The 19,865-nt window shown below is 36.3% G+C and overlaps 1 protein-coding gene across 7 annotated transcripts in view; it reads left to right on the forward strand.

The window, feature by feature from the left end:
• The window catches only part of Syt7 (Synaptotagmin 7), a 148,696-nt gene that overhangs the window by 89,552 nt on the left and 39,279 nt on the right, over positions 1 to 19,865 (forward strand). For 2 of the 7 annotated variants that reach the window (XM_083082999.1, XM_083083001.1), the window contains exon 1: positions 9,040 to 9,322. The exons of the other annotated variants lie outside the window; for them this stretch is intronic. The gene's annotated coding sequence lies outside the window, so the exon portion shown is untranslated. Of the gene's footprint in view, positions 1 to 9,039; positions 9,323 to 19,865 lie in introns of those variants that run through there. 7 annotated transcript variants of the gene reach the window in all.

The raw sequence follows: 19,865 nt of genomic DNA on the forward strand, positions 1-19,865 counted from the left end.
AAACGACAATTTTATATCGTTACAAAGCGCGCATGTTCTCGAACCTATGTCATTTTTGCAATATTGAAGACATAAAAATCAGATCGATTTTGCTCTGGTTAGATATAAATATAATATGTAAAAATATTTCCTTCCGGATCGTGTAAAGATACATATCCGGAGGCATTCAAAGGCATCTTGCCGGCGCAAATAGTTATAGCTGATTTACGTAGCGGGTTCTTCCTCGCGAAATTACATTACCATATTATAAAAAAAAAAGAAAAAGAAAGAACAGGAAAAGAAAACAAGGGTGACATCTCCACCTGAATAAAATGAACATTCGTATGCGCACCATATTGTGCAATCACACAATCACGAATACAGAATGTACCAAAATTCGTTTATATCCCGCGCACAATAAAACCTTTCAACTAATTCGCAGTGGTTTTTTTTAAATGAAAATATCGACTGCAGGATATTTTGTCTTTATAAAGCTTTCACGTGACGACAATGTTCGTTTGTTATAAGCGCGTTGGACACATCATTTTTAATTATTTTCATAGTTTATGTAACACGGAGTGAAATGTTGCGACAAAAGGAAACTTTGAGCTACACTTTATTGCATCGTTATAATAGAGCGAGAAATTAGAAATTTAGAATTTTGTATTTTAGTTTCAAACTAGAGAGAGAGTAGTTTCTCTCAAAAAGTGCAACTGATGATTTTTCATCAAGTGCAAACTAAAATCATTTAGGAATATATTTGCTATACGAATATAAAATAGAGAACATTATATATGCACATTAATTTTATGGAAAAGATATGCAAATTTGAAAAATACTTTACAATTTTATTATTTATATTTATGTTTTTTCCGCTTATTTAACTATATCAGAAAATTGTGCCAATTGAAAATACAAATAACGTTCGTTGTTTGATCCAATTCTTTCTCTCTCTTTTTATCTATATTTTATATGATTTGTATAAGTATTTTAAAACTCTTTTGTGGCATCTATAAATTATTTAAAATCTCTCACTTTTTGCGAAATAAAAATGATTCAAAAAACAAAGAATTTTATTCTCACATTGTTCTTTATATATCTTAAATTATATTTCGCTCTTTCCATTAAGTTAGCTAATTAAACATTTAATTAACTTAATTTTGAAATAAATTAGAGTTTATATAGCGGGACTAATTTTTAATAGAAGTAACAATATTCTTGCAATAAGGGAGAGATGTCTGGAGAGAGGGGTTCTTTTTTCATTTATTTTTCCAAATTTTATAAATCATGAGTCTAAACTACAACTTAAAATTTGCAAATAAAAAGGAAATACGTAGACTAAAGACACTGAGGACTTAAACCCGTATAAAATACAATTTCGCGGTAATATGTGGAAGTGACTGACCATCGATAAGACACGAACATCGTTCCCGCGTGTCGCGATTAATTCTGCTTTACGGCAGGGTACCCCCTGTTATCTCGAAGGGATCCATGGTTCCGGATAACCCTTTGCTTCCGCATAAAGCGGTTAACGCAGCCTGCGTTAAAAATAAACGTCACCTTTGTAACGTGCCGTCATCGCGTTGCCACGATAGATAGAGACGATAAATTATTATTATCGTCGATAAAGAGTTTACGTAACGCCCATTGTCCGCCCATTGCTTTCTCCTTTCCATTATTAGTATTTGTAAGGACGATATACGAATCTCTCGTGCGGTTACGATAAATCTCCGCGCTGTATACTTACTCTCGTTTACAGGATAAAATCGCGTGAAATAACCCCTCTTGAAGCTAAAATGTGATAAAGTTCACGCGTCTAGAGGCGGGCAGATGCACGGGATCTGCGTAAATATAACGTTATCTCATGCGGCGAGAAAAAACAAGACGATGGAAATAAATCGTTTCTCCCCATATTTTTTTTGCCCCTCATCGTGTCCCACTCTGATTAACAGCGCGGAGAGGATAGGAACGTTCCATAAAGCGGCACGACTGATACGACGTAGCGGCCGACCTATCACAAGGATTGCGAATGACAGGAAGGGGAGGAAGGCACATGTATAATATACGTGTATGAAGATATATGTCGCGTGCGCGAGTTTTATTTCTCCTTAGTACTCTGCGTATGTATGTAATTTGACGAGGAATACCGTCGCGATCAATATCATGTTTTAAAAGTGTTGTAAACAATATCTATAATTAAATATCTACGGATCTGTCGTAAGATTAGTGCATTCTGTCTCGTATTCTGACACGTTATTATATTTATATTGCTCTCATTTATATCACTGATTATAAATCTTTAAGAAATGAACGAATCTTGCAGCGCCGCGATTAAAATTAGAGCTGTTTTTATTAGAAATTTATATTGTATAGCATTGTTAGTTTATACAGACACATGAATATTAAATAGCGTTCGGCGATATTAAAGATATCGTTCGATCTCTTCATTTTCCATTTTACATTGTACTGAATTTAACGCACTTTATTATACTCGAAAAATTTGTAGGAAATTGCACAAATATTATTATTATCGGTATTTAAAAAATAGCTATTAATTATTAATTAAAAAAAAAATCAAGAGAGAGAGTAATTATTTCTCGCAATTTTTTTGATGCTGAATATGATTTTCCGCTCTCCAATACATTACACATACGATAATTATAAAATACAATAAAATACATTAAAATATGTAGCTTTTTTCGTGATTTTATCTGCAAATTTCTCAAAATTGTAACGTTATATAATAATTTAGAGACCGCAATCATGTCCAATGTCAAAAATCAAGATAAATGATCATAGTTTTTCTTGTATTCGGAAAAAGCAATTTTTATATTGCTCGATTTTAATGAAATGAATACATCGTATATCGTTGTTAAAATTAATCAAATTTGCGAGAGAGATCGCAGATATCACATACAAATGTATGTCATTTATCGTTACCACAATCGAATACGATATGAATATATTATAAATGTAGATGAATATAGATGAGATTTTTGCATGAATTTATTTTTTAAGCAACGACCGACGACCTGCCTCTAAAAGTTTCAATAAATTTACGCGAGCAGAATAATTTAACGTTTATTGCAATTTGCAACGAGCACTCATCGAAACATTAAGCGACAAAGGAAAAAAAAAACCGGCCTCTGCTTTGAAATCCTCCATTGAAAGAGTATCCATCGAATTCAGCTCCGAGCAACGAACGTTTGATAATACATGCTATTTTCGTTTGTTTGTGATTCGCCTCCATTAGTATACTCCACCATCACAGATGTAAGATCGATGATTAATAAACAGAAACGGGCAGAAGGGACGCTTTTGGTGAAGGATCTGATCGATATCAGAAGAGAAAATGCATTCTTCTGTCGAGACGGAAGCGTTGTAGCACTTGTTCTCTGTCGACCTCTTTCCCTCTCGCTCTATCCTCTCCATCCGTTACATTCTAATGGAAATGTTTCACAAGAATCAGATAAGTTTTTTGTAAAATGAAGTTTATTATATGTACAAAAATCTACATCAATAATTGCAAACATTAATCTTCTTTAAAAAAAGATGTTAAAAATATATTTAAGATAAAAAATTATTACGTTTTTACGTCAAAATAAAAAAAATATTACAAAGTTTTAGCGAAATTTACGAGAAACGTATGTATGTCAGAATTAAAACAAAATAGTAATAGTAAAATCATATCGTGTTCGAAAGTCCGCTTTTCTGAGTGGAATTTTAGGTATTTAACGTAAAATGGAATTTTTCATTATTACGCGCGAAAATTGAAAGAAAAATTTATGAAAATTACATCGCTCGTCGCGACAAAGATAGAATGAATAAAAGTTCAATTTACTTCTGTCATAATTTGTGGATTACGTGCACACGTGCACGTAAATACACATATATATATACTATCTATTGATAAATGATATTATTGTATCCTTAGTAATAATATATATCTCTTAATATCAACTAAAATAGCTTTATGTAGATTGTAAATTATTGAGCTGTTTATTTCGAAAGTAGTATAAATTCAATTTTAGAATGTCATGAATTTCAATTAGATATATATATATATATAATATCCACTAATCGATTTTAGCACTATTTTAGATGCTATTTTCAAAATTAAAGGCAAATGACTAAAATATTAGTCAATATGCGATTGTTCCAGCATTAATCAGAAGAGAAATGAAATAGCAAAAATTAAAATCGTTGCATTTTTTATTTTTAAAATTTTTTCAAGTTCTATATCTATGATATAAACATACATAATGGTATGTATAACTAATAAAATTTCGGTTTGATTTATTGGAATTTTTTCTTTTTTATACGAAAAACGTAAATTTAAATTTGATATGCAAAATTGGGTGGTACATGTATTCTTATAAGAGATACGTTCTCTTTATTCTCTATGTATTATTCTTCTCGTTTCTGCTTCTCTGGCATGCGATTTTTCTCCTTCGCCAAGAAATTACGCATGGTTTGTTACCGAGTTATGGCGTTCCGAGGAATCGGTTCGACTATCGCATATAAGTCAAAAGCTTCCTATCTAAGACCCAGTTATGTCCGCTTTTACGATGAACGAGGTTGAAACATGTAGGTTTCCATTGAACGAGCGTTTTTGTGTTACAACGGTGTGGTCGACGAGATTGTACCCAACACATACGTATGTAATGTCCTAGACCTACTAGGCTATTTTTTATCCGCGGATTCTTTGACCCATTTCGAGTGGTTGTAAGATTGGAATTTTCTCCATCAAAATTTCGAGGGACCAGCTATTACGAACATTTAATGAAAGCGAAAAGCCTTTGGAAAACTTGACGCGCGAATTTTGTTCTCTATTTAAATTCAAGGAAACTTTGACAGATTTTTAATATGAGGGAGAAAAAAAAGAGAAAGAAAAATATTTTGCACTTATAATTGTAAAATATTTTTAATAGTAAAATTCAGAAATACTTATCCCTGATCTTCTTAGATTTATTTTTTGCTAACAAAAAAGATCGACTTTGAATTTGCTAACTAAAGAAATCGAATAAGCGACAGGGTGGCTCGATAGATTTGGAACCGTCGCGTTTGATAATAATCGATCTCAGACGAGACGACGAGACGGGCAGCAATCAGGCAGATTGTTTTAAATGTTACTTTTATAAATAGACATACGAACATGCACTGGCGCCGTACCCCCCGAGGATTTAATTAAGTAAAGAGCGCTCGTTATACGCGGCGTTGCTTTAGAAATCATACAGTCGGCTATTCTCTAAATGATTAGTAATGTAATTTGAATTAACATTAGAGATAACATCGCTTGCCGTCACGCATGTACGTTATCTCTCGAATACCAGCAATCTTGTAATTAATGATAATTTTATACGACTGAGGAGAGATATGATCATCCTTTAATTAGCTTTAAATTATATTGGCGAGCACCGAGATAAAAATATTGATTTAAGTACAGATATTTTTATGAGGGAAAGGGCAACTTTGTCGATTATTAATTTAACAAAGCGTTATAAAAAAGCGTGATAGAAAAGTGGAAATTAAAAGATTGAAATAATTAAAGGATAAAACTTGGGATATATATATGTGTGCATGGATATACCTATTACCGTTATTGTTTGATATGAATTATTATTATTATTATTATTAATAAAATTCGATTTAATATAATGTACAAGCAGCAGAATCGCTCGTCTGTCGGTAAACTAGAATGATTCTGATGCACTGCTTATAGTCGGTAAACCCCGACGAAATAGAGCTGACATCGTCGGTCATAATCGATAAAGTTTCCTCTAGCAGTACCCGAGCAACCCCCGAGATAGGGCGAGAACATCGATGTACGCAGTTGATAATACGTGAGCTTGAAACTTCGCGACGACACGTTTTTAGAGAGCAACAAGTGATCGAATGAAATAGTCACTTTCTGACAGAAGAACAATATCGAAGTTCTTTTCTACAATATTTTACAATATTCAAATAAATTTGAATTAACAAATTATAAATAAATTATAAATAAACTGAAATTAACAAATTTTTAATCGTTTTAACAATGTGAATAGGGGAATGCATGTATGTGGGAATCATTTAAAAATTACAGTTCATTAAAAGTAGAATGATTATTATTTATTCTGTTTAAAAGAATTTAATTAAATTTGTAATGGAAATGAAGTACTGCTATCAAACGAAGTAAAAATTAGTAGAGAAATTTATATAAATTAAAATTAATTATATTCAACTGAGTTTTTAATTGGATGTAGCTGTGCAATGTGGAAAATTCTATTTTGACACATATTTCATTTCAAGATTGATTATTGAATGAAAAGTCATCTGATATATTTGTCAAGAATAATTTCTGTCAAGTATTTAATTGAAATTATTTTATTTGAAATAAATTTATCAATATACAGAATCGAAAATAGAAAAAAATGACAGCTGCGATTATATAAACGCATTCGTTTTTTAATTTTATATTTAAATTCGCTCAAATTACTTAAATCCCTTAATCATCATTTAAATTCGCATTATTATGATATTGTTATTCACTTAATTATGAATAAAACTTGAAATTACCCTTTATTCACATGACATTACCGCGTGATATCTGTTTGCTGACGTTCTATTTATGTCGCAAAGTCAGCAGGCGATAAAAAATATTCAAAGATATAACGAAAAGATATAGAATCTAGATGGAGAATCGGAATGGAGATACGAAATATATCGTCCCGTTGAACGCGACCCAAATATCTCGCGGAGCTCACATACCGTCCGAAATTAAAACTTCAAAGTAAGATCCCGCCGTTTTTTTCCATTTTTTTCACGATCGACCTCCAAAAGCCTCGCTTCCTTCCTTTTTCCTCGCGACGAAGGGGGAGATTCCTATTTTGGCGCCTCTCGTTGCATCGATTGTTCGAGAAATAATGGACGACCTTGAATAGAAAGAACTCGTGTATAGGATGCATCGTTGAAAATCAGCGCGGATGACATCCGATTCTTCAGCGACGACGATGTCATCTCAGCGGCATCATTATGCGTGACACATGAGTCCTGTCAAGTCTCGGGATGCGAGTTCGTTTAATGGCATCATTATGATTTCTGCAAGTACGTAAAATTACGAATGCCTCAGCGAAAGCTCGCTGAAACTTCTGAAAAGCGCATAATCGAAAAGATGTACAAAATACAATCTGTTCGATCGAGAACACCATTCTCGAGAATCCTCTTTACAGGGCAACTTTAGTTTTCGAATCCTTCGTTACGATGATAGCTGCGATAATAAAAAAGGACATTAATTTGTATCACTTTGAAAGCTTTTAGTCGATATTGTTCGTCCTTTCAACGTCTCAAAAGGAGTGGTCCTTTCAAACGTAGAAAAGTTTAACTACGACTTCTCTCTCCTTGAAGTTCAATAACGCGACTTTTATATTTTTCCTCTCTTTCGATGTTTTCAACAACCTTTATAAAATTACGATACCGGTCAGCACAGAAAATAATGTGCCACTGGCGTTTTCTGACATACTTCGAAGTACCTTGGGAATTTCGGTATGATAAATGAAAATGGGGAGCAATTCTCTTTGTCTCATTGATCCGCTGTAAAGAGACTGTAATCCGGCTATAAATGTAAGGACCAACGATGACAAGTTGTTACATTATGGAAATCTTTGTAATCTACATACTATTTTCTCAAGTCTGTCGGTCTTTGTATTTTCTGCTGTATTTTATATTTTTTAACGTATGTAACGTTTGTCTTCTTTGTCTTTCGATTATATACGATTCCATGAATAAACGTTGGAAAAACATTCAATTTTTGCAATATCACTGTTTTACTTTTCGAATTTTCGAGAAAGATTGCATTTACTGCACGTGTCGTGAATTGTTTTCGTATGTATTTTACACAACAATTGCCAAAATGAAAAACGACACGAAAAATAAACGTATTCTAATATCAATGTTTGTATCGGTTATTTGCATGTATACAATAGCCATGAATACAAAAATTATGCTCGATTCGAGGAAATATTCGGGAGAGAGGGGATACACTTATATAAAAATTTTATCGCTTTCATCTACCATTTTTCTCTTCTACTTTTTATTTCAATTTTCAATCTAATATTTGCTTTAAGCCATTAAGTCATTCTGTTTTAAAATTATTTAATCTATAGTTTTTAATAAACTTCTCTTTTTAAACTTTTAGCGAGAATCTGTTAACGCTTATATTCGAGATACAAAATATAAAGTCTCACAATTCCTAAATTAAACATATTGAAATCCACTGGAATCCATAAATATAAAAAATTGAGAGCGAAAATAGGAACAAATTTTCGACTGAGAATTATTTGGATTTTCGATCGTGAAACGTTCCACCTTGTGTGTCGGGCCTTGAAACTTTCATGGTAATACATACGTTTTGTCGGATATAAACGGGCTTGACAGGAAAAATGATACATACAGTGCATATACCAGAACTTTAATAATGCTTATACACACGTACAACACAAGACGATTGAAAGAACGGATCGTGCATCGAATTGATTCGATTTTATCTTTAATTGAGAAGCGACTTTGCTCTTAAATACAATAGTTCTTATGAAAAATCATAACTATAAAAATAATATTCCTCTGTAAAATATTTTTACGATATATATTTTCGATTCGGAAAACTTTATGACTCTTCTGTAACACAATTTCGAGAATTAAAATTTAATCAAGTTAATTATACATATTTAAACAGGATACGTGACGTACAATGTTTGTTTATGAAGCCAGCAGCGCTACATCTCTCTTGGCGAGACCAAAGAGGATCTTTTCTGAAACACAAGTTTCGGGATTCAATAAAATCGCTCTCCCGGCTGCGTTGAAACATTAATCGCGCTCCTTCCCCCGAGATTCCCGTATACATTTGGGGTGACATCGTTTCTCGATTTCGTTTGGAGCTGGAGCTCCTCTTCTCGTGGCAGGGTGCTCGTGATTTCTTTCCATCGAGTGGCGCCAGGTGACGCCAATGTGTTCCCGAGCTCCGCCAAAGCCAGGATCGACGTGGAGCAGTGGGAGACGCGGTCCCCGCACGAGGCAAGGCCTCAGTCAGTGATGCGACTCCGTTATGGTCGGACCAAAGTGACTCTCAGCACTCAGCCAGTACGCTCGCCAGGCGCAACAGGACGCGCGGCTCGTCTGACTCGAGCCGGACACGTACCACTTGTGATATGCGTGGCGTCGTCGTCGTCGCCGAGTCCTCCCTCGTTACTCGCGATCGAGGGACGGTACGATCGCGACGATACGATCGGGACGTACGAGCGACGTAATTGGTGCCGCGATGCGACGTCGTAACACCATGCCCGTGAGGATCGCAATCGGTGATAAGGTACACTGGGTCCCTCGCAGACCCGTCCCTCTCTCTCTCGATGCGGGGGAGGTTTTTCTTTAAATTCCACTCTCGATGATTAATTGTTGAGGTCGCCTCTAATCACATATATTTTCCCCGTCCAACGATCGGCCAATATTGCTTGATTCCTGCGTGAAACCAGGCACGACGTGACAAGATTTATAATTACTTTGGGACTTACAGAGATTATAATAGATTAAGATGAGCTTAACGCGATTAATTGAAATATGAAAATTGTTGGTATTTGGATGATGATTATTTTCGTAAAAGGCGAGGCGTTTTTATAGAAAAACAGGCGTTTCTAGTACAAGTATTAACCGAAATACACGAAATGAAAAATAGAGGGATTTGCTTCGCGCTTGTGTCCGAGCTGATACGTGGACGAGTTGCGAGTCACGAAGTGAGGGAAGAGTATATATGCAAATTGAGGGTAGCAGGCAAGTGCGATACTGCGAAAGAGAGAGGGTAGAGGGAAACTTGCTGGCTATAAATGATACTTCTTTTTCCACAGTCACGCATTTTTCGCCGTAACCGCAAAGGTCACGCACGTGAAACGCAAGGCGCGGTGCGACTCTCTCTCTCTCTCTTTCTCTCTCGCGTGGTCAGATAGACTGCCGATAGTAACAGGTGGGTCAGGGGTGTTCCGCCGGTGAGAATCTCACTACGCCGACGCTGGGCACGTATCGTCGCCCGCGAAGAATTTTCCACAGTCCCCCTATACTTACTTCTCTCCCTACACATATATATATCTCTCTGTCTCTACCTATCTACCCACTTGCTCTATTCTGTGCCACATAAATGGCGGCCGGCGATAAACGCGCCCTTGCGAGCCACGCTAGATTCCCTCGGGCTGCTCGATTCTCGGACATACTTTCGCGAATTTTAACGCACGCCTTCATTCCGATTAATGAAAGTCACGATAGAGCCTCCATTGCGCGAGATTAATGAGGGTGGTTGATAAGTAAGCGGCGGGAAACTCGAGTGACGAAATGGCGCATCTTGGAGTTAATTATTACGTTAAGGACGTCGGATGGCGGGAGGATTTAACGACACTTGTGGGATAAGGGATGATGTTTTATAATAAATTTCATACGAACCGCGCGCATAAATTGGGGCTCCTCGAAATTTTTCTTCCTCTATTTTTCGTCGTGATTTTTAATCCAGCTATCTTGATAAGTGGATTCTCTCTTAAAATTATTTAGTCTATTATTTTGTCGAAAACGCTCCTTTTAAATCTCCATGTAGAAAATTGTTCGCTTACTGTCTATTTGAGATACAAAATAGAAAAGCTAAATTCCTATATAAATTAAATCCTCGAAATCCTCTAGAATCCGTAAACGTGAGAAAATGGAAGTTGAAAATAGGAGCAAAATTTTAACTCGAGAATTTGGAATAAAACTGTTTGGATTAGGTTTGTTTACTTGATGAATGTATCAACTCTCTTTGGATTTTTAATGTATTTTAGCATGCTTGTTTTTTTAACGCTTTACAATATGAATATATTATCTCTACTATAGAAAATTATATATATATTTTTTTATATTTATTAAATAAATTAAAGCATTTTCGGGAAAGGATATTTTATGAAACTGCATGTCTACTGCAATTTGTTTAATATATAATTATTTGTGTTAAAAGTTTGTTTCGTTGCGAGAAATAATTTCTCTACCGTATAATAGATGCTTTTAATCCTTTTAGAAATGTGCAAGTTTCTTTCGCTCTATACGTGACATAAAAGTTTTAAAACGCGAAATAAATTTTGTACGCAAAAAATACCGAAGCGTCTTTGTCCCCGATTCAAATATCTTGGAAAATAAAATAGCAAAAAATTGAGAATAATAAAGAAAGTTACGGAAAAATTTATATAATAATATTACACACAGATTGGGAATTGCAAGTACGTCGAGAATTACACCTTGAAGCTGTAATATTTTAGGCCGGTATTCATAATCTTATATTTAAATCGTCTTAAGTAAGGTCTGGAAATATTATACAATCATTTTATCGTAAGACTATATCTGAAACGATAAATATATGAACGGTTTATGAATAATTTATATTACGATGCATCAAAACATTTGAGTTTTATTATCAAGCTTTAACATTTTGAATAGCATTTCATGTAAAGCCAATAATTGGTGTAAATAATCCAATTACTCTCGTCGCGTAAATGTAATAAGTACGTTATTATACGCACGTATTTAAACGTATTTATACAAGCGTGCAATAATATCAGGTCGGGTAGGTAAAGCTCTGCGTAGAACTGCACGTTATTCATTAGGTATTTTGCATTATCGTAACGAAATGATTAAAGTTTCGGGTAATTAACAACTAACTTTCACAGTCCTGTGGAAAAAGAAATAACCCTTTTACGTCCCTTTCGCATAATCGAGTGCATAATTAATCAGTCGTGGCATCCATTTCGTTGGCTCAATTGGTGTGAACTTTACGATCGAAAGTAAAGCAAGGACCGGTATCGTCGAGAACAACGACAGGACTGGCACGCCTACGCTGTAAACTGAGATAATTAACCCAGTTGGACACACATTGAGAGAAATCTTCAATGCGAATAAATGTGTACGGAGTATATATTTGATTCTTAATTTAACTTGAGATTTAAACGTCAGAGTTAAGAGCTACGATAAATGTTTATATATTATTTGGGAATGGTACAGAAACTTATAGTTTCGTTTTGATGGTATTCATATTGAGCAAAATTGATTATGAGAAGCTTGTTAAGAGGTACATTAGGGAATTTTATAAATTCAGCCAATATTTATTAATTAAAATTTGCCAATAATGCTTCGATCGGCTCTCTCTAATGGTTTATCCTTTATAGTTTATTATTTATAGGGAAAATTTTATATATATATATATATATATATATATATATATATATATGTATATATAAATTATAGAAGATAAACCGCGCGCATAAACAATTTGATCAATGTGTTCGTTGTTACGGGGAATTAATCGAAGCATTATATATATATTTCAAAACCGACATATTGCTTTATTTTTAAGCTCCACTCTCTACCTGACGTTTTATAATAATAATTTACATTTACAAATATTTATTAGATATATCGTATCTCGGTTTTAATCAGATTATTTCTCGAACAAATGGCTTTTTTGAAGAGAAAATTGATACAACGTACTCGCTAAAAAATATGACAAAAAGATAACAATAAAATTATAATAAATTATAATAAATTTAATAGAAACGGACAAACAAAGAGAATAACCCAATATTGTCGAAAAAGACACAATCTTATGCAGCACATATTTCACTATTTAAAGTATTCGTTAATTCGATGAAGAAAATCATAGAGAAAAATCCCTTTCAACTTTAAGAACATTAAGGACTTTTAATACTGATTTAGCAAATGAGCAACGAATGTGTAAATTACGAGCTTATGATGATTAAACACAGATTTATATTAACGTTGATAAAGTATAACTTTTAATCGCTGAAAAATAGAGATATATAAGAGCTAGTTTGTAGGAAATCTATTTTTTATTATTTCATTATTTTTGTAGTTTATTCAACAGGTTTATCCTTTGAAATTTATTGTTCAGATAGAAAGAACAAGAAGTATAAAAATCCTTGCGCGCACATATATATTAATTTGCTTACAGGAAACGCTACACAATGAACGAATTAAGTCGAGTATTGAGAGAACTGGCGATATTTACTAATTGTAAGCATTGTGTATAATGCAGTAAGTCCGTGTTTTATCTTACGAGAAACTCTTCCGTTTCCACCCAAGTGCTGAAATGCCGTAGTTTCGAGCGGGGTTCTCGTTTGAAATTCCATTTTCTCATTCGAATAAAGCTACGAGGCGTAATGTCCCGTTGTTTCGCTCTTAAAAGAGGAAGTTTTATAGCATTAAACTTTTCCCGATGGCGCGTCTAATGATATTGGTAACGGCAATAATTTTCGCTAACGTTGCGCGAGAGTAAGATACTTTTTTGCTAACGACGGTAAATTTTTTAGCAACAAATTATTAGAATTGTGTGAAAAAACATTCGCTTCTTTTGCGAAAAATTTCATCATGAGAATAATCGTGTCCGATTGTTACACGCATTGATGTATGATGATCTTTTCTTAAAAATTCTCATCTCAAAATAATATAAATAATATCTTGAATTAATTTGTTCGAATGCATACGCTTTACAATTCGACACAAACTTTCTGCCGTTTTGATTGGTGTATTTAATCGCGATCTTTTTCAAAGACACGTGTCTCTTTCGGAGTATCATCGTTACGTGATATGCACGTAAAACGGATGCACGACATCGCGAAAATCTTCGAAAATTAAATAAATGTCTCGCAGCCGTCTCTCTTTTTCACTGGCAGTTCTCTTTCGCTTTTCGTTTATATAAAAATGCGCAATCGCGGGTTATCCCCGCTGGAAAATCATTACTGCGATTTCAGCAGAAAAACACGAAGAAAAGCAAATGAATCAAACGCGCGGACGTGTACGATACGTAATAGATACGCGCGGATCGAATCCGCCATTATGTTTACGGAAAGTTGACATTTTGCTCGATAATGCGCATGGTTTTGTTGCTCCTGCATTGTTTTTCACAGGGGAAGGAAAACTCGCGCGCATCGTGGGCGAGTTTAAAGTTGTCGCGAAACTTTTTCACAAATCGCGCGCCGTAAATCGGACTCCGTTACATAATAAAATACCCGTAGTTTTTAACTGATGATTGTACACAGCAGTTATATTTATCTTACTTAGAGCGGAAGAAAACGGCGAGAGAGGATATTTTTTTTATCTCTACCTCCGCGGACGGAGACGAATAATATCACGGGAAACCAGTAAATCTCTGCATAAGCCGGTGTTTGAATTATTTACGTTAAAATAATCGCGAAGGAATTATGCTTTTGCACGTCTATAATTTTCTGCGAGCCGAATGGGCTTCGTCATCTTAGCGTAACGATCTCATTCGATTCGACGAACGAGTCAAATTCATACAATCGAGTTAATGGAAACGCAATCCAAGCGAAAATTCCGTAATTATCAATTATCTGTCGCGCGATAAATTTGAATCTATTCGACGATTTCGACGTCGAATCGGGTAAAATTTTCAGGCGCTCTTAAGCAACCTTGCGTCATCGTCATGCGAAATATAATTTCGTCGCCACCATTTGATATGGAGGGGAGACGAAAGTACGCATTTGACGCGAGAAGCGACGTTTCCCGCTTCAGGAGCACCTCGTCTATAAGTGCAATATTGTAGATACACGTTGGAATCGCGCTCGGTCCTCTTTTCCAAGCGTAAAAGCAACGGCAAAAAGAAGTCGTTGGGAGCGAGATTCTTCGCAGAAGAAGTTCCATCGCTCCGTTAAATGCATTTTAACAGAAATGCAACGAGAGCCACTCGGGCCGAGCTCGTCGTCCTTTAAGCAATATCTCTTTGTGCATCGCCACTCGATGAAAGCTCGTGAGACTGCATCCGTGACTATTGCTCGTCCGGGAATCGTGGTTTCATACCTGGCTCTGGAAATCTTACGATGCAACGAGCGTTAATTTAATTTCGTTCGCCTCGCGAATAAACGCAGCGCCGTGATTCGCTTCAAGTCGTCCACCTCACCAAAGTACCGTACATTTCCGCGATCGATACGCGCACGGGCAGCTTCCGGTTACATCGTCCATATCCACCAGATGAATATTCACTCGGGAATCACTCGCGAGTGTCTTGAATTCAATTTCGAGGGATGCACACGCGCGATTAGACGGGGTGGAAAATTAAAAAAATTAATTAGTAGGATTTAATCGACAAATTAATGTCGATTTCCGTATCGTTTAATACTGCTTGGAGGTGCGCGAGCAAAGTTACTCGAGAATACCTCTTTCTTGAAGCATGAGAATCTCAACTATGTCCTTCAGAAATATTCTACCACGTTCAAGTCAACAAGTGTTAAACGATATGGAATTCGGCACTATTTTTTTCCAGAATTTTTCAAGATCCTATCCCGAAAGGTTTAGAGCTATGAGGGAGGTTGGAGGAAGACATATGGACTACTGACACGTGTGACTTGTGTAAAGTAAAATTTTAAACTTCCACAAACGTTGAAATTTTTCCCGGATCCCTAGCAAGCGGTTTTCCACCCCGTGCCCGCAATTTATACATATTCGCTATTAGACGAAAGAAGAATGTGCTGTAGGGGGAACATAAACGCGGCTTACGAGGATAACAGCGCGCTTTTCCCGGATGGGTAAAACAAGATCGTTTTGCGTGGGGGTGACGTAGCGCATTGTGATACTCGGTCGGCTCGATGCGTTTCCGTACCTTCCATTGATCTCTCGCGAGGGAGAGACTAGTCGTTTTATATAATCCTCCCGCTGCCGCTCGCAAGACCGATTACGCGATCAGCCGGGCCTCATCTTCCTTTATGAGAGCGCTCAAGCTATAATGTCATCGAAGCACCGTTATTTTTATATGCGGCACCGACGTTCCATCTAATATAAAGTGTCCACCCACTCGCGCGTTTAATCTTCGTGTTTTCTCGAGTATTTCACCTTTCCCGGGAGGGGGATGTTTGGAGCTTTTTAATTTTGCGGTCTGCCATCCCCGAAGACAATCGTATCCCCGATCAAGCGTATACCTTACTCGAGTTGGACGCCACGTTACCGAGAAACGTGCGTCCCTTCCGACTCCTTCCCACCCTCGTAAATACGCGATTATACACGCGTGCATGCACACGCTCCCTCTCGAGCGAGTGAAAGAGGAGAGGGCGGAAGGGGGCATCGTGTCGATACGTAAAGGTTACCTCATTGATTTTTTTTGTTTTATAGAGATTATGTCTCCCATAGGTGTATGTGTGTCCGCGCGCGCGCGAGCGTTGAATTACGTCACTGTGTAGTTATTTTAATAATTATGACATCGAGAGGAAGTAAAACCTGCGAGCGGTTGATAGATTTATTGATTGAAACCCGGGAAATTACTTTGCCCCGCGCACAAAGAGCACTCTTTATTGTATATTTAATAACTTTCTATATCCACGCGCTCGTATAAAAACACACACGTACGCACATGTAACTTTTAAGTATTACGAGCGGGGGTGGTTTCGTAAATAACACGAATGCACCGCTATTGATGAGACGAGAAAAAAAATTGCCCAACAATACCTTATTTTTTTCGACCTGCTCACGCGAAAGCAATATCGTTTAACGATGAAAATGATACAGAATTTATTCAACCGAAAATTGGTATGGCTAATAGCCTTTTACCTTTTATTTGGGGTATCTTTAATTAATACGTGTGTTATCTACGATCACTGAGCACGTACATTAATTCCCGAAATAAATTCGCGTTCAGCAAATCCCTCCGTTTCCGAATTCCTCATCACGAGTACCTTATTTCTCGGTTCCTAGATCCCTATTATCCTTATTTCTAAGTTCCTTTGTTGATAACGCACTACGCAATCGAGAGATGCGTGCGACTCGTAATGAAAATTTGCTAAACTCTAACAAGATGAATAGACACGAAGGGTTTCCGAGAAAGTTGTATGAAATTAGTTTAATTAAATTAAGGAATTATTTTCTATTTATAAAAGTAGAGAAGTGATCAAAACATGAAATATTTGGAAAAATGGACAACGGAATATCAAAGGCATAGTTTTGTGTAAACACGACTGCGGTGATTAATTCAGTTCTTTATATCGCAACTCGATTAAATTAATGTCCAAGTTGAATAGACATGACGCTCAGGTAGTTAAATTGAAAGTCTTCTTAAGCGACGCGAAATTTTCGAAATGCTTTGATCGATGAAGTCGCAAAGAACTGGGAACGCGAACCAAGTATCGCTTCATAAGATGCTATAGACAAGACGCGCCGTTTAAAGTCGTCTCTCAGTCAAAGCGATCTTTTGATCGTATCCAATGGAGGTATAAGACGTAGAGAGAGAGAGAGAGAAATGCACTGACGTTTCAATACTTCTTTTTTTTCTTTTTATACACTCACACACACATATATATGTATATAACATACACGTATATCGAGTGCGGTTGTACGAGAACCAGCGCAATAATTGGTATATACATATGTATGTAATTCCCAGTATGGCTTTCCATTTCCATTTCCTCTCATTCTACCCTTCCTCTATTATACTTTACATATTAAATTTACGAAAAGCAGAAATTGAATCTTTTTCCCTTTCCATGAATTTGCATCAGCTAGTTTTCTTCGCAGTTTTTCAAGATTTCTTAATCTCGTTTCTTAATCGCTAAAGAGATTAAACAAAAAACTCATTAATCTTTAAAAAGCTTCTGTTCTTGAACTTTTCAGATTTTCCGTAATCACAGAAATTAATCACTTAAAGTTTTATTATAATTATGTGGAATTATAAAATTATACACATGCACACAAAACAGATCACATTTCCCTTTCTTTGTCTTTTGTAATTTTTTTTATATTAAATATTCGATTCGCGGTTCATTTGAATATTCAAATTAACTGTCAATTTTGAGTTATGCGTATCGCGCCTTTTTGTAGTTATTAAAACGCTCGAAGTTTCTACTCGGTGTTATGTGTCAGTCATACGTCGAAATGTAATTCCAAATATTTTGACAGATTCTGCGGTGACGTGCATATGACCTATTGTCATTTATAACATATGCTTTGTACGGGCCTATCGACGAACGAATAGCGCAACAGTTTAATTTTTTTGAACGTATCCATTGTTAAGGACTTGACTAAAATTACCGCTGAAATGCTCCACTCGAGTTTTCTATTTCAAGTGTCATGCTATCATCATTTATCAGGTGTATACTTTCAAGTATCTCCTCACTCTAAACAATCAGTTTTATATCTCGTATAAACCCGTTCACTCGTTTACACTTTGCTCCTCCTTTTTTGTCACTTTTTATGTCAACAAACGCTTTGCTGCTCCCACAAAAGAAGCATTAAAGCGGAGCTAATGATACAGATGATTGTTACTTAAAAATGCGTCGGACTTAGGTTACGCCGTGTCTCTTAAAATCCGTGTATCCGTTACTTTCAAGCGACGGGTCGAGTGGAATCGTGACGCTCAGTGGTTCGCGATAAATCTTATCATCGATGAGTATATCTATAGGAGAGGTTCGTATCGACCGTAGTGTCGCATTCCCGCGAGAATTTCGCCATATAAATCTGGCTTAATAATGATGGTCGGTATTAAATTAAATTATAATAACTGAGGGTGAGGGGAGGGAGAAGGCACGACGAGATATTCTGTTTTCCTTTCATTATTTTACGCCGATATTTTAAACAGAGGAAGAAAAGAGAAAGAGAAGAAGCCAGTCGAAGAGAGAATCCGATTTTCCAAGATTACTTTCGAGACAAAGACTTCTAAAGAGAGATACTTTATATTGAAAATTGAAAACTCACGACGTGAATGCGATGGCTTCTCCCTCGCTTTTCGTTAGGGAAAGAAAATCGATTCGAAATCTATGACGGAATTTATAAATAAGGGGTAAAGAAAGCTCTTGGCAGGAAAACTCGGTATATTTTATCGTTCGCGCGATATGGTTTAATAAAGCTCGTAATAAAATAGGGATTTCTCAGCCTTGGTTAAATTGGACACTTCTCGATCTCTTTCATTAAACGCCAATACATTATTGGACGTCTAATATTCTCCTCGATCTCACTTGGAGTATTTGCGTAAGTAAATGACGACCGAGTGCACTCAAACTGATGGGAAAATGATCCGAGCTTGTCGGCTACGAAGAGAATGTTATTACTTGCCGACCGATCGCACCTTTAATCATTCCGTTTCACTCGCCTCTCCATAATTTCGCTTCTTCTCCGTGTATGTATATACATGTGTAGGTGTGCTTTGTATGGATATTTCATATAAAAATTACCGTTTGTGTGCGCGCGCGTGTCACTTCCGCGTAATTTGGTATCGGGTTTTAGCGGGACACGATAGCGGGTACGTTACATCATCTGTAATAATTAGCGACCACAGATTTGCTTAATTAAACGCATTATATATTGCGATTGTTATCGAATGCACGCCCATCGAACGGATGAATATCGGAAGGATGCGACGTGAACGCTTGTTTGTTCTAATTTAGCAATTTTCGAAGCGAACAGTCGACGCGACGCGCGATATGGAATAGCGAATTCGAGTAAAGAATTTTACGATTAATAATGTCACATCATACTTTAATTAAGCGTATAATTCGTCTCTTGTTAACCCCCTCCGAGGCACGCATAAATGCGTAAACTTTGCCAACAAAGCGCCATCGAATTTATCCGCCCGCGCATATTTGGCGATGACTCTGACAGTTGACAATGGAACAGCTGTTCGTAAAATCGAGATGATTTTTCTTTTCATTTTTCCCCGGATCATATATATCCGCGTATATTACATTTGCATTGATTGCATAGTGATTCTCCCCTTTTGCATAACCCACGCGGGATCCGATTATAGCTCACTCGTCGTCGGACCGGATTCAATTGGCGGGACGAGGATTGAATCGGCGGCGGTTTCGAGTAATCTAATCACGGGAAGAGTAACAGTC

Source organism: Camponotus vicinus, unplaced genomic scaffold (genome assembly GCF_025532165.1).
Source record: "Camponotus vicinus isolate PSW18456_S1 unplaced genomic scaffold, iyCamVici1.0 SCAF_11, whole genome shotgun sequence".
Taxonomy (NCBI): Eukaryota; Metazoa; Arthropoda; class Insecta; order Hymenoptera; family Formicidae; genus Camponotus; species Camponotus vicinus.